This window comes from Stenella coeruleoalba (genome assembly GCF_951394435.1).
Source record: "Stenella coeruleoalba genome assembly, chromosome: 3".
Classification (NCBI taxonomy): Eukaryota; Metazoa; Chordata; class Mammalia; order Artiodactyla; family Delphinidae; genus Stenella; species Stenella coeruleoalba.
The window spans coordinates 48,542,596-48,557,532 of NC_137148.1; the positions used below are offsets into that span (position 1 = coordinate 48,542,596).

Below are 14,937 nucleotides of genomic sequence, written 5' to 3' on the forward strand. Positions count from 1 at the left end.
GTTAAATTAAGTTTCCGATAGTTTTCAATCAGATACACACATAAAGGGAAACTTTATTAAATTTAATTGGATCCTACTTTTCCACTTTTTATATTTAACTGTGCTAGTCTTATCTCTCCAAGAAGAGACAGACCCTCTCTTATTAATCCTGTGTATTCCCCAGGTCATACTCTACATCTGCAGTGGATTTTCAATACATCCACTTTGGGTAAATGACCAAATGCTTCATTTTCTTCTGTATATGTGATGTAATGTGACCTGAGTCCATCGTGTATAATCAGCAGGTCCGGGGGTAAAACTTGAGTTAACTGTATACACTTGTGCAGGCAGAGCCTTTGCTGGCATTTAATTTTCACTTTTGAGTTGGCGCTTTCTGAAGCTAAAATAATATTGAAAGTGAGTTAACCTGTCACCTAATCCTTTAAGTAACTTGTATTCTTATCAAAACATCCGAATACTGGACAAAGACAGCTCTAAATGTCTGAAATCATACCAAAATACTTGTATTCATTTTGAATAGTTTTTAGTAGTAACTTAGTTTTTTTTTTTTTCATAAGATTTCTTTACATCAGTATACACAGAGATGAGCAGATATAAAGATTTAACATTGAGATTATATATTCAATTCAAAAACTCTTACTGAGTCTAATATATAAAAATGCTAGATTCAGTGGGAGTATACTGCCCTTATGAAGGTCATGTATTAATACATCAATCAGGTGTTTCATTCTTGTGAGTATATTCAGAGAAATGTGAAATTCAGCTGCCTGAAAACCAAAGAAATTGCTAATTTTGATGACTGTAACTAATCTCTCTCTACTACAAATAAAATGATGCCTGCAAAGCACTTAACAGAGTGACTGGCATATAGTACGTACTCAGTAAACATTAGTTACCTTTCCCCTAGTTGTTGAGAATAGAATTAATCAACTATTTATAACAGAGTGAAGTGGGTGGTAAATTCTTACTAGAAACTTTCCTTTAGCAAGAAGGATCCAAATTGTTTTTGTGCTTTAACTGAATTTATCAGGCAACTGTTTGGTTCATTGCTTTACTTCCCCTATGAATACAGAGCTAATTACATAATGTGAAAGAAATAAAAGGAAACACAGAAAACCTTAAAATATAAAATGTTGAAACCATTGTGAAAATTATGAGACACCTAAAACAGGAAAGATAATGCTGAAAGAAAAAGCAAAACATGTATTATAAATGATCTGCTTCTGAGGATAATCTAAGTTTCCTACCATGATGCTAGACACAATGGATTCATAATAATAGAGACTGACAGATAACAGATTCAAAGAAACTGACCAGTGTGCCTACTGAACGTGTAATTTTTAATTATAAAGAAATTAGTACGTGCCAAAATTCTAGAAGACAAAATTACATGGCAACCCAGACGATGGCTTGGCCTCTTCCTGATGATCCAAGGGGGATCTTCTATTCTGTACCTTTCTGAGAGGCCTAAGTAGGGGCCTGCCATGGCTGGAAACTCAGCCTCAAGATCTGGCATTTCAGGAGTTTCTCCACTCTGCCAAGAAATTGCCCAGCTGGATGGAGACAGAGGGTTGCTCTCCTGGTCCTCAGAAAGGAAAGAGAGTGATGCCAGCAATGACTTCTCTTCCACTGGCATCTCTACCTGGTCAAAGAGCCAAGCAAGTCATAAAGGAGAACCTGGGTGAACATCAGTGTGGAGAATAAAATTGTGCTCAATCAGTGGGGTGACCTGAAAATGGTGAGAACACATCATACCAGACACACTTTAATTGCTATTTGTGTTAAAATTACAAAAACACGACTGGTTGGTGGTAAAACTGTAGCTGTCATATGTTGAGATTTATTGAAGTAATAAAGAATTGGCTCTGGAGTCTCATGACATTCTACTGGCAAATTCTGCTCAAACCAGTTTGGATCTGATTGTAATCGTTGTATAAGCTGAAAACTGCCTGGAACACATTAAAATAGAGCTTCCTGATTCCGTGCAAATCAATCCAGTCAGAGGACGGCCAAGTGAGTTGCCTCAGGGTAAATGTTAGGCCTTAACACTTGTGTGGCTTCCCTTCCAAATGTATAGCCTCTGAAAGCAGTCCCATAATAAACTGCAGCTTGGGCTCCTCTAGCTCTGGCCAAGTCCCTTAGACAATTAACTGCCTGATGTATAGTCTAACTACCATGATATCTGTCCACTTTTGTTTTAGCAAGAAACTTCTAGAGAGCAGGCATGTTTTTCCTGTGTGTAGAGTTTACCCCCTGGACACTACTGGCAAGGTCTGGGAAGAATGAGATGGTAATACTCCATAATCTGCCAGGCATTGTGTTAAGCATGCTTATACATTGTCTCGTTATATTATCTCAATAACTCTGTGTGCTAAGTATTATTATTTTATTATTTTATAGATGAGGAAACATGTTCAGAGAAGATCAGGAATGTGCCTCAGTTCATGGCAGAGCCAGCTGGCCTATTCCAGAGCCTAAGTACTCAATTAATTCTATGCCCTGCTGCCTGTTTACAGTGGGACAACGAATCTGGGTGCTTTCTGTGTTCTACATGGATAAAGTGAGACAACAGCTGTTGCTACCTCTCTGAAGAACTCAGAGTTTGACTGCACCTATGGTAGCAGAGATGCTCCTGCTGATTTGGGAATGGGCTTGGTCTAATGGTGACTGAGCCTACCAGAATTCTGAAACAGGTAAAGTTTGTCTTTTGATTCTCTGCTATAGTTTTCTTTCATTTTATTGGACTTTCAATTTTAGAAAAGTTTTAGATTTACAGAAAATTTGTGAAAATTGTACAGAGAGATCCACACCCAGTTTCCCCTATTATTAACATCTTATGTTAGGAGGGTACACTTGTCGCAGTTGATGAACCAATATTAAAACATTATTATTAACTAAAGTCAATACTTTACTCAGATTTCCTCAGTTTTTACTTAATGTTCTTTTTCTGTTCCAAGATCCCATTCAGGATACCACATAGCATTTAGTTGTTATGTGTCCTTATGCTCCTCTTGGCTGTGACGGTTTATCAGACTTTCTTATTTTGATGACCTTGACAGTTTTGAGAAGTCCTGGTTAGGTATTTTGCAATACCCCTCTATTGTGTTTGTTTGATGTTTTTCTCATGATTAGACTGGAGTTATCTGTTGTGGGAGGAAGACCCCAGAGGAAGTGCCATTCTCATCACATTATATCAAAGGTACATACTATTAACATATGACCTTTATCACTTATGAGTTATACTGTTGAGGTTGACCTTGATCACCTGGATGAGACAGTGTTTGTCAGGTTTCTCCACTATAAAGTCAGTCATTTTCTCTCTTATCATACTATACACTTTGGAAGGAAGTCACCATGCATAGCCCACACTAAAGAGTGAGGAGTTATGCTCCCTTCTCAAGGATGAAGTAGCTATGTAATTTATTTGGAATTCTTCTGCAGGGGAAATTTATCTTTTCTCCACCATTTATTTATTCTATCATTTACTTACATTAGTATGAATTCATGGATATTTATTTTATATTTTAAGTTATAATCCAATGCTATTTTATTTATTTTGTCATTCAAATTATTCCAGCTTTGGCCATTGAGAGCTCTTTTAAGTTGGTTCCTGTGTCCCTCTGACATACTTCCATCACTGTAGGGTTTTTCATTTGTTCACGTACCTCCTTACTTTCTGGTACTACAAGATGCTCCAGGTTCTTTTTTATATATTTCCTGCCCTAGTCCTAGAATCAGCTGTTTCTCCAAGGAGCTCCCCTATACTTTTTAGGAAATGAAACCCAAAGAATCTTTAGGGCAAAGAGAACTCATGAAGGATATGAGGTAGGCAAGTGAGATGGTCTGATTACATTTTAGAAGATCACTTTTGGCTGGATAGGGCTGAGACTGAAAGCAGAGAGTCAGAGAAACTACTGCAGTGGTCCACGCAAAAATAGGTTATGTCTTAAAGTATGCAAGCCGCAAAGTGATAGACAGACACTTGCAGGATAGGTCAGCTTACATTCCCAAAGGAGTGCTGCGTAGTCTTAAGTCCTGGGACTCATTCTACACTGGCATAAAGCACAAAGAAACTTTCTAGATAGAGGAGAAGGATAATCAACAATAATGATCACTAATATTTATTGGGTACTTACTATATTCCAGGCACTGCTCTAAACACTTAACATATATAATAAGTTTAGTCCTCACAACAATTCTTTGTGCTAAGTATTATTATTATTTTCTCATTTTACAGGTGAGGAAAATGAGCGTTGAGAGAATCGATAAATGGCCCCTCAGGCTCAATTGGTAAGCAACAGGCAGAGACACAAGCGCAGAAATCCTGACTCCAGCCCTGCACTCTTCCACACAGTGCTATAGGGCCTCTTGCTAAAAGATGGCTTCAAATCTGAGAGCTCATTATTGCCAGAACTGCATCTCAACTGCCTGGACCAGCTGCTAAGATTTCTAAACCTGCTGCTGCCTGCAACTCTTCTGTTCCCTCTGATTCCTATCTTATCCCCAAAAGCCAGCTCAGACTGATGGACCATTAGTCCATCAGTCCTCAATGAGCACCTGCTATTGCCCAGCACTGTTGTAAGCTGCTGGGGATAAAGAGGGAGAAAGGGAGATTCTGTTCTCAAAGGGCTCATGGGGGGTGTGTGTGTGTGTGTCTGTGTGTGTGTCTGTGTGTGTGTGTGTTCTCTCAAAGGGCTCATGGTGTGTGTGTGTGTGTGTGTGTGTGTGTGTGTGCACGCGCATGTGTGTTTAAATTCAGCATATCTCTAACTCTGCTTACTCCATGATTCCTAACTATCTTTCATCCTCTGGTACCTGTGCCCCAACACTGGGCTGTCCACTTTATTAAGGCCATTCTCTACCTCAAACTTTCGGCATCCAGATCTGTTCCCAGGTCTAGCCCCTCCTGTGTCTGTGATAACTTTCTGCTTGTCTGTGGGGCTTCCCGTCTGTTGATCTTTCTCTACCCACACCTCCATCACCAGGAGCCACATGGGCAGATTCCTCTCTCTCCTGCTGTTAATGGGGTCAGCCTCGGGAATGTGCCAGGCCAGCCCGGTCTTCCAGACTGCTCTGAGTCATGCTAATTTTGTTTCCAGAATTTTTTTTCATTCACAGTACTATCAGAGCTTCAGACTCTCTTTTGCTCCAGAAGGAGTAGGAGGTGAATTAGAGATGATTAACAGCCAGATTTCTTCCATCACTCCTTTCAAGCCCATCTGGATTTTTCTACTTGACTATTTTCTGATTTGAGTCTGAGTCATTCTGCCACCAAATAGTGAGACTATTTGAATAATTTAATTATTTATCTGATGTTTGAAGTTTCAAAATCCATCTTATATACATTAATATCTCCCAAAGGGATACTGCCTGCTTGGTTTTGGGTAACATCTTCCCTAGATAGAACTTAGTGAAAACATCACCATGATTAGTGTAGGGAGATACCAGGTAATCTCCTGTGAAACTTTTTAAAAGGGATGCTAACAGTTGTTTCTCCATTCTTTCCAAAGGTTCTAAAAATATTATACAGGCAAGTTATATGACATAATACTCACTTAAGTGACACACTTAAGACCCATTGTTTTCTTCAACACCTTATTTCTAGCTTTTAAAGGCAACCTATATTTGTATTTTTCAAGTTAGAAGCAAAGACTCCTCTTGGTCCTTTTCCTGGCCTTCTACATTTCTGGAGAGGCAGATCTAGATCAAAGACTATGAGCGAGGGTGAAAAGGAAGGGAAAGGAAAGAAATTGTCATTTACAGCCTTTACACATATGACTCTCCCTTTCACCCCCCAAAAGGTCACTCACTCTCTAGGACAGTCTTCTTAGTCACACTCTTATAACCCACTTTCAGAAGCTTTTTTGCAAATTATTTGTAGCAAATAAATACCAAAGTTGGAGAATAACCGAATTTTAATACCTGAGCATGGATTCAGAGTTAAACCTAAAATAACGTAGCTCCCATTCTCTTACAGGACAGTTTGCTTCCCTAAGTGGGAAGGAAGGTGGAGGAGTTTCAGCTGTGTGCAGCAATGACCCCTAACCCACTGAATGGGCTGTTCTGTGCATCCTTCTCAGAGAAATGATGGAGAATTATGAAGCAAGGTGAGAGCAGGGTCATCTTTTCCACAAGGGGCTTCTGTTCCCTCCTCCAGGGCCAGAGCTTTCTCAGTGGGTTTTGCTGACAGCAGTGAGGCAAGTCTTGGTCCCAGGCAGTGGCCTCATTCACTTGTGCTCTATTTGTGGCTTCCAGGCCCAGGGCTTCCCTCCACCCCAACCAGAAAACTCTGAGAGCCATCGTAAGGCAAGAACAAGCAGGCCACCATGAAGATCCACTGTGCAGTGGACATTGAGTGGACAACCTCTCTTAGACATCAAAGGAGAGCTTGGAACGGCCGAGGCTGACCACTTTCAGCAGTCCCTTTATGCCAGCTCCCACCTTGACTGAGTTCTGGACCTGCGGCCCTTGGCTGACCTTCCCTTTCTTTCACCGGTAAGCCTCTAGGTGAGGCCAGTGTTCACCAGCCGAGCTGAAGGCGGAGGCTGAGGTTGGGGAGGACAGTTGAAGGAGAACATTTTGGCAAACGCCCTGCCTGGGTCCTACCTCTCTCAGGTAGTCTGAGACGCGCGGTCAAGCACCTTCTGTCATTAGTTCCTGTCTCTGTGTCAGAAATCAGTATCAGGTGGTTCTCCTCCACACCTAGACCACTGCAGGCCTGTCAGCTGAGCACTCCTGGGGAGTGAGCCCTCGGAGGGATCCCCAGGGCTGTGGGAGGGATGTGAGGCCAGTTATTCTATCTTGTTTGCCTTCATTATTTAAAATGCATTCTCAAACAGTCTGAAAGGATCTGGCTGCTACTACTCTTCTCTGTGTCCAGTTGGTTGCATCTGATCTACTAGGTCAACATAGCCTCTAGCCGGAATCGAGTTGTGTTCAGAAACATAGAGTTGGTGCTTAGACAGAGGGAATGGCAGGATCAGGCTTAGCAGGAAAGGGTGCTGGGGAAGGGTCATCTGTGGTGTGTGATTTGAGGCCCCTGCATTGGCCCTGAAATTCCCATTATTTTAACTCCATAGTGATGGCAGTCTAGCTTCCTGGAGGCCGCTCACACTGTAGCATGGATACTATATATGTAATAATGATAATAAACATCTTGGAGCACTTTAAGGTTTAAAAAATGCATTTACATCATTTCATTTCTGTGGGATGGTCCCAGATGAGCCAAACTTCAGCTGAAATTGTGTGGGTGGTTATAGAACAAAACTCACTCTCCCAGTCTTCCTCTCACAACTATTTCCTTGAGTGGTTTGCATGTAAGAAGGAGCCTATCGGGAGAAAGTTTTTACTATTAAGGTCTCTGGGAGGCAGGGTAGGGGGCATAGGTTGGGATGTTAGAGACCTGTCCCCAGCCTGGCTCGCCAACCTGGCCTTTGAGGCCCTGATGGAGGAGACTGGCTATGGGAAGTCACTAAAGAACTACTCTTCTGAGAGGCTGAGACTGGGAGCCCAAGCAAAGCTCTTTGGAATCCAAATGACTTACTGTGGCTCAGTAATGTGAAGGAGGGGCTGTCCGCCCACTTGTTCACTGAATATGGCACCACTGCAATGAGCCAACCAGATATATAGGAACGGTAGCATTCTTTGGCACCTCAAAGTTTGGTGGTATCAGTAGCTCAGGAAGGCAACCACTAGCCTAGCCAGGAAGCTTCATTCTCACAGAGGCAGCAGGCATCACCATGTGCTAGGAAGACAAGAGGAACTGGCCTTGAGTGAATATGTGACACTTCAGAGACTCCAAGAGTGACTATTTGATGATAGCCATTCTGACTGGTGTGAGATGATACCTCATTGTAGTTTTGATTTGCATTTCTCTAATAATTAGTGATGTTGAGCATCTACCCATGTGCCTTTTGGCCATCTGTATGTCTTCTTTAGAGAAAGGTCTGTTTAGATCTTCTGCCCATTTTTTGATTGGATTGATTGTTTTTTATATTGAGCTGTATGAGCTGTTTGTATATTTTGGAGATTAATCCCTTGTTGGTCTCATTATTTGCAAATATTTTCTCCCATTCTGTAGGTTGTCCTTTTGTTTTGTTTATGGTTTCCTATGCAGTGCAAAAGTTTTCAAGTTTAATTGGGTCCCATTTGTTTATTTTGTTATTTCCATTACTCTAGGTGACTGCTCGAAAAAGATATTGCTGCAATTTATGTCAGAGTGTCCTGCCTATGTTTTCCTCAACGAGTTTTATAGTATCCAATTTTACATTTAAGTCTTTAATCCACTTTGAGTTTATTATTGTGTATGGTGTTAGAGAATGTTCTAAGTTCATGTTTTTACATGTAGCTGCCCAGTTTTCCCAGCACCGCTTATTGAAGAGGCTGTCTTTTCTCCATTGTACATTCTTGCCTCCTTTGTCATAGATTAATTGACCATGGGTGTGTGGGTTTATTTCTGGGCATTCTGTCCTGTACCATTGATCTATATTTCTGTTTTTGTGCCAGTACCATAGTCTCTTGATTACTATAGCTTTGTAGTATAGTCTGAAGTCAGGGAGCCTGATTCCTCTAGCTCTGTTTTTCTTTCTGAAAATTGCTTTGGTTATTTGGGGTCTTTTGTGTTTCCATACAAATTGTAAAAATTTTTGTTCTAATTCTGTGAAAAATGCTATTGGTAATTTGATAGGGATTGCATTGAATCTGTAGATTACTTTGGGTAGTATAGTGATTTTGACACTATTGGTTCTTCCAATCCAAGAACATGGTGTATCTTTTCATCTGTTTGTGTCATCTTCAATTTCTTTCATCAGTGTCTTATAGTTTTTGGAGTACAGGTCTTTTGCCTCCTTAGGTAGGTTTATTCCTAGGTATTTCTTCTAGGTATTGGATTGTTTACTTAATTTCTCTTTCTGATCATTCATGGTTAATGCATAGAAACGCAACAGATTTCCGTATATTCAATTTGTATCCTGCAACTTTACTGAATTCATTGATGAGCTCTAGTAGTTTTCTGGTAGCATCTATAGGATTTTATATGTATAGTATCATGTCATCTGCAAACAGTGACAGTTTTACTTCTTCTTTTCCATAGTTTCCTTTTTTGTAATACCTTTGTTTGGTTTTGGTATCAGGGTGATGGTGGCCTCACAAAATGAGTTTGGGAGTTTTCCTTCCTCTGCAATTTTTTGGAATAGTTCCAGAAAGATAGGTGTTACCTTTTCTTTAAATGTTCGGTAGAATTCACATGTGAAGCCATCTGGTCCTGGACTTTTGTTTGTTGGGAGTTGTTAAATCACATATTCAATTTCAGTACTTCTAATTGGTCTGCTCATATTTTCTATTTCCTCCTGGTTCAGTCTTGGGAGATTGTATCTTTCTAAGAATTTGTCCATTTCTTCTAGGCTCTCCATTTTATTGGTGTATAGATGCTTACAATAGTTTCTTATGATCCTTTGTATTTCTTTGGTGTCGGTTGTAACTTCTCCTTTTTCATTTCTAATTTTATTGATTTGAGCCCTCTCCCTTGTTTTCTTGATGAGTCTGGCTAAAGGTTTATCAGTTTTGTTTATCTTTTCAAAGAACGAGCTTTTAGTTCCATTGATCTTTTCAATTGTTTTCTTCATCTCTATTTCATTTATTTCTGCTCTGATCTTTAGGATTTCTTTCTTTCTACTAACTTGGGGTTTTGTTTGTTCTTCCTCTTGTTGCTTTAGGTATAAAGTTAGGTTGTTTATTTGAGATTTTTCTTGTTTCCTGAGGTAATCTTGTATTGCTATAAATTTCCCTCTTAGAACTGCTTTTGCTGCATCCCATAGGTTTAGGATCATAGTGTTTTTGTTTTCATTTGTCTCTAGGTATTTCTTGATTTCCTCTTTGATTTCTTCAATGATCCATGGGTTGTTTAGTGGCATATTGTTTAGCCTACACATATTTGTGTTTTTTGCAGTTCTTTTTTAGGTAGTTGATTTCTAATTTCATAGTGTTGTGGTCAGAAAAGATGCTTCATAGGATTTCAATTTTCTTAAATTTATCAAGGCTCGCTTTGTGGCCCAGCATGTGATCTATCCTGGAGAATGTTCCATGTGCACTGAAAAGAAAGTGTATTCTGCTTTTGGATGGAATGTTCTATAAATAACAATTAAGTCCAGCTGCTCTGATGTGTCATTTAAGGTCTGTGTTTCCTTACTGATTTTCTGCCTGGGTGATTTGTCCATTAATGTAACGGAGTGTTAAAGTCCCCCACTATTATTGTGTTACTGTCAATTTCTCCTTTTACGTCTGTTAACACTTGCCTTATATATTGAGGTGCTCCTGTGTTGGGTGTATATATATTTACAATTGTTATATTTTCTTCTTGGATTGACCCCTTGATCATTATGTAGTGTCCTTTGTTGTCTCTTGTCTTTATTTTAAAAAGTCTATTTTGTCTGATATGAGTATTGCTAATCAGCTTTCTTTTGATATCCATTTGCATGGAATACCTTTTTCCATTCCCTCACTTTCAGTCTGTACGTGTCTCTAGATCTGAAATGGGTCTCTTATAGACAACATAAATATGGGTCTAGTTCATGTATCCATTCAGCCAGTCTTTTTTGGTTGGAGCCAAAAAACATTTAATCTATTTACATTTTTTTAATAAATGTATTTATTTATTTATTGGCTGTGTTGGGTCTTCACTGCTGCACATGGGCTTTCTCTAGTTGCAGTGAGTGGAGTCTACTCTTCATTGTGGTGCATGGGCTTCTTATTGTGGTGGCTTCTCTTGTTATGGAGCATGGGCTCTAGGTGCACGGTCTTCAGTAGTTGTGGCATGTGGGCTGAGTAGTTGTGGCACACAGGCTTAGTTGCTCAACAGCATGTGGGATCTTCCCAGATCAGGGCTCGAACCCGTGTCCCCTGCATTGGCAGGTGGATTCTTAACCACTGCGCCACCAGGGAAGTCCTAATTCATTTACATTTAATGTAATTATCAACATGTATGTTCTTACTGCCATTTTGTTAAATGTTTTGGATTTGTTTTTGTAGGACTTTTTTCTTCTTTTCCTCTTTTGTTCTCCTCTCTTGTGACTTGATGACTAACTTTAGTGTTGTGTTTGGATTCTTTTTTCATGTGCATATCTCATAGATTTTTTGTTTGCAGTTACCATGAGGTTTTGATATATCAGTCTATATATATACATAATTGTTTTAAGTTGCTGGTCTCTTAATTTCAAATGCATTCCAAATATTCTGCACTTATACTCTCCTCATGATTACTGGTTTTGATACTATACTTGTGTGTGAATGATTTCCTACCTTTACTGTATGTTTGCCTTTACTGGTAAGCTTTCCCATTTTGTAATTTTCTTTTTGTGGTTTTTTTTTTTTTTCCCCCCCAGCTTAGAGAAGTTCCTTTAGCATTTGTTGTAAAACTGGTTTGGTGGTGCTGAATTCTTTTAGATTTTGCTTGTCTGTAAAGCTTTTGATTTCTCCATGAAATCTGAATCAGAGCCTTGCTGGGTAGAGCATTCTTGGTTGTAGGTTTTTTACTTTTCATCATTTTAAATATATCATGCCACTCCCTCTGACCTGCAGAGTTTCTGCTGAAAAATCAGATGATAACCTTTTGGGAATTCACTTGTATGCTATTTGTTGCTTTTCCCTTGTTGCTTTTAACATTTTACCTTTGTCTTTAATTTCTGTCAGTTTGATTACTATGTGTCTTATATTCCTCCTTGGCTTTATTCTGTATGGGACTCTGCTTCCTGGGCTTGGGTGACTGTTTCCTTTCCTATGTTAAGGAAGTTTTCAGCTATTATTTCTTCAAATATTTTCTCAGGCCCTTTCTATCCCTCTTCTCCTTCTGGGATCCCCATAATGTGGATGTTGGTGCATTTGACATTGTCCCAAATGTCTCAAACTGTTGTCGTTTCTTTTTTTTCCTTTATTCTGTTCTGTGGCAGTGATTTCCACCACTCTCTCTTCCAGCTCACTGATTTGTTCTTCTGCCTCATTTATTCTGTTACTGATTCCTTCTAGTGTATTTTTTCATTGCAGTTCTTATATTCTTCAACTTTGGTTGGTTGGTTGTTCTTTATTTTTTTTTTAATGGAGAGACACTATATACCCTTTACTCAGTTTCCCCCAATGGTAACATCTTGCATAAGTATATTACAGTATTACAATCAGGATCTTGACACTGGTATAATGAGCCTATCTTATTCAGATTTTCGTAGTTCCACATGTAAGGGTGTGTGTGATTTAGTTATATGTAGTTTTATCACATGGGTAGATTTTTATCACATGGGTGTAATGTTCTTTTAAGATAAAACAAGTGGTTATTTCCCTAGTACTCAATAAGGGCTTTATGCCACGTATGCAAATAATAACTACACTGTCTTTAAGACTTACACTTTAATATTTTTTTAAGTGACAGGACAATATTCTTAATAAAACCTGGCCCATTTATAGCAAATGCTATTTGTAGTTATGTGATTATGTAATTTGAGAGAAAGCATAGAAAGTAGAATAGTCTTGTAAAATTTGCAATGCAAGAACAAGCTAATTTACCTGTAAATGTTAGAAAATTAGAAAACTATTCCTTTTACTCCAAAGATAAGTGAAAAGGAATTTACTCAGCACTCGGTTGGTTGTTCTTTATATTTTCTAACTCTCTGCTAAAAACTTCTTGTAACTTCTCACTCAGTGTATCCATTCTTTACCCAAGTTCTTGGATCATCTTTACAATCATTACTCTGACCTCTTTCTTAGGTAGATTGACTATCTCCACCTCACTTAGTTGTTCTGGGGTTTTATCTTGTTCCTTTCTCTGGTTCCTTTAGCTGTCTCATTTTGTGTAAATCTCTATTTGTGTTTTTATGTATGTGGAAGGTTAGTCATGTTTCTCGACCTTGGAGAAGTGGCCCTGGGGTACATAGGGGAAGTCCTGTGTATCCCAGCAGTACACTCCCCTCTTACCACCTAAGGGCCAGGGACCAGCTGGTCCCAGGGTAGTTTCTGACCTGTGTTTGCGGACTCAGCTCTGCAGGCTGCAGGACCATAGCTTCCTGGCTTCTGGTGTCTGCCCCCTGATGGGTGAGGCTGGTCTAGAGGCTTGTGTAGACTTCTTGGTGGGAGGGGTCCGTGCCTGCCCACTGGTGGCTGGAGCTGGGTCTTGGCCCTCTGGTAAGCAGGGCTGTGTCAAGGGTGTGTCTAGAGGTGGCAGTGGACTTAAGAAGTCTTTAGGCAGCCTGTCTGCTGATGGATGGGGCTGTGTTCCTGCCCTGTTAGTTGTTTGGCCTGAGGCGTCCCAGCACTGGATCTTAAAGGCTATGGGTGGGGCCAGGTATTGGTGCCAAGGACTCAAAATGTCTGCCTCCAGCCAGAGTTCGTGTAGGTCCCGGCTATGTCTGCCACCAGCTTTTATGACCCCAGAGAGAGCCACAGCCACCCCTAGCACCCCCAGGACCATCCAAGACCAGTGGGCAGGTCTGGCCCAAGCTTGTATGGAGTCATTGCTTTTGTCCTGGGGCCCAGTGCAAGCAGGACTTGTGTGTGCTAAGAGTAGAGTCTCTGTTTCCTCCATTCCTGTGGAGTTCCTGCCATCAAGCCCCATTGCCCTTCAAAGCCAAATGCTATGGAGGCTTCTCTTCCAAATGCCAGACCCCTAGCCTGGGAAGCCTGGCATGGGGCTCAGAGCTCTCACTCCTGTGGGAGACCTTCTGCAATATAATTATTTTCCTGTTTGTGGGTCACCCACTTGGGTGGTATGGGATTTGTTTATATTGCAAGTGTGCCCCTCCTATCATCTCGTGGTTTCTTCTTTATGTCTTTGGATGTAGAATATCTCTTTTTGGAAGATTCGAGTCTTTTTTATTGATGGTTGTTCAGCAGTTAGTTGTGATTTTGGAGTGCTCATGAGAGGAGATGAGTTCAAGGTCCTCCTACTCCACTGTCTTGTCTCCCTCTCAACATCATGTACCTTCTGAGATGATCTGAGGAAGACACTTCACCTTTGCACCATTCTTTCCCAAAACCTATAACTCTAGTCTAATCATGAGAAAATATCAGATAAACACAAATTGAAAGACATTCTACAAAATCACTGAAGAGTATTTAAACTGGAAGGTCATTAAAAAAATAACAATAACAAGAAAAGAATGAGAAGCTGTCACAGATTGAGGAGACTAAGAAAACATGATGACTAAATGTAATGTAGTATCCTGGACTAGATTCTGGAACAGAAGAAGGACATTAGTGGGAAAACTGGTGAAATCCAAATAAAGCTGTATTTTATTCAGTAGTATTATACTATCATTAATTTCTTAGTTTTGACATGTTCTGTGGTTACGTAAGATGTAACCTTAGGGAAAGCTGAATGAAGAGTAGTCAGGAACACTCTATCTTTGCAACCTTTCTGTAAATCTAAATTAAAAGTTAAAAAAATTTAAAAATGACTAGGAAGCCAGGGTAAAAAGAGAACTGGATAATATACACAGAGTAAATAAACAGGGAGTAATGGAAAGTTGGATGAGAGAATTGGCATTCCACAAAAGTTTTACTCCTCCAGACAGTTCTCCAGATCATCTTGGGTCATCTGGATTTTGGATGCATTGTCACAGTAAAGGTAAACAAGGAGTTACAGTGGTCTGGGGACGGGGGGGTAAGCATCAGAGATTTCACCCAAAGGTTTGGTATTGCGGAGATATGTTCATCCATATACTGCAGAACTGAGTTTAAAACTGGTTGGTGTTTTTTTTTTTTTGGAATGTCTTAGAAGACCAATCTAAGATAAATTGTTTAATGAATTAATGATGTCTCCCTTTTATCTGCCATTTCATATTGCCATTTTATCTGCCTCCAACGCCTTGAGGATTTGTGATCAAAGAGGCTTGGTTTCGCATTTTTGGAAGGTATTTTGCCCTGGGATTATGCCAGTAGTACAGGAAAATCTAAGAA

General features: G+C 39.9%; 1 long non-coding RNA gene across 2 annotated transcripts; it reads left to right on the top strand.

The window, feature by feature from the left end:
- Positions 1–2,769: 2,769 nt before the first annotated feature.
- Positions 2,770–7,158, top strand: LOC307185016. 2 transcript variants are annotated; one of them, XR_013827844.1, is made up of 4 exons: positions 2,770–3,199; positions 4,238–4,290; positions 5,978–6,107; positions 6,256–7,158. It is a non-coding gene; the product is annotated as an uncharacterized lncRNA (long non-coding RNA). The 2 variants fall into 2 exon arrangements; XR_013827843.1 differs by having other exon boundaries at positions 5,978–7,158.
- The last annotated feature ends 7,779 nt before the right edge of the window (positions 7,159–14,937 follow it).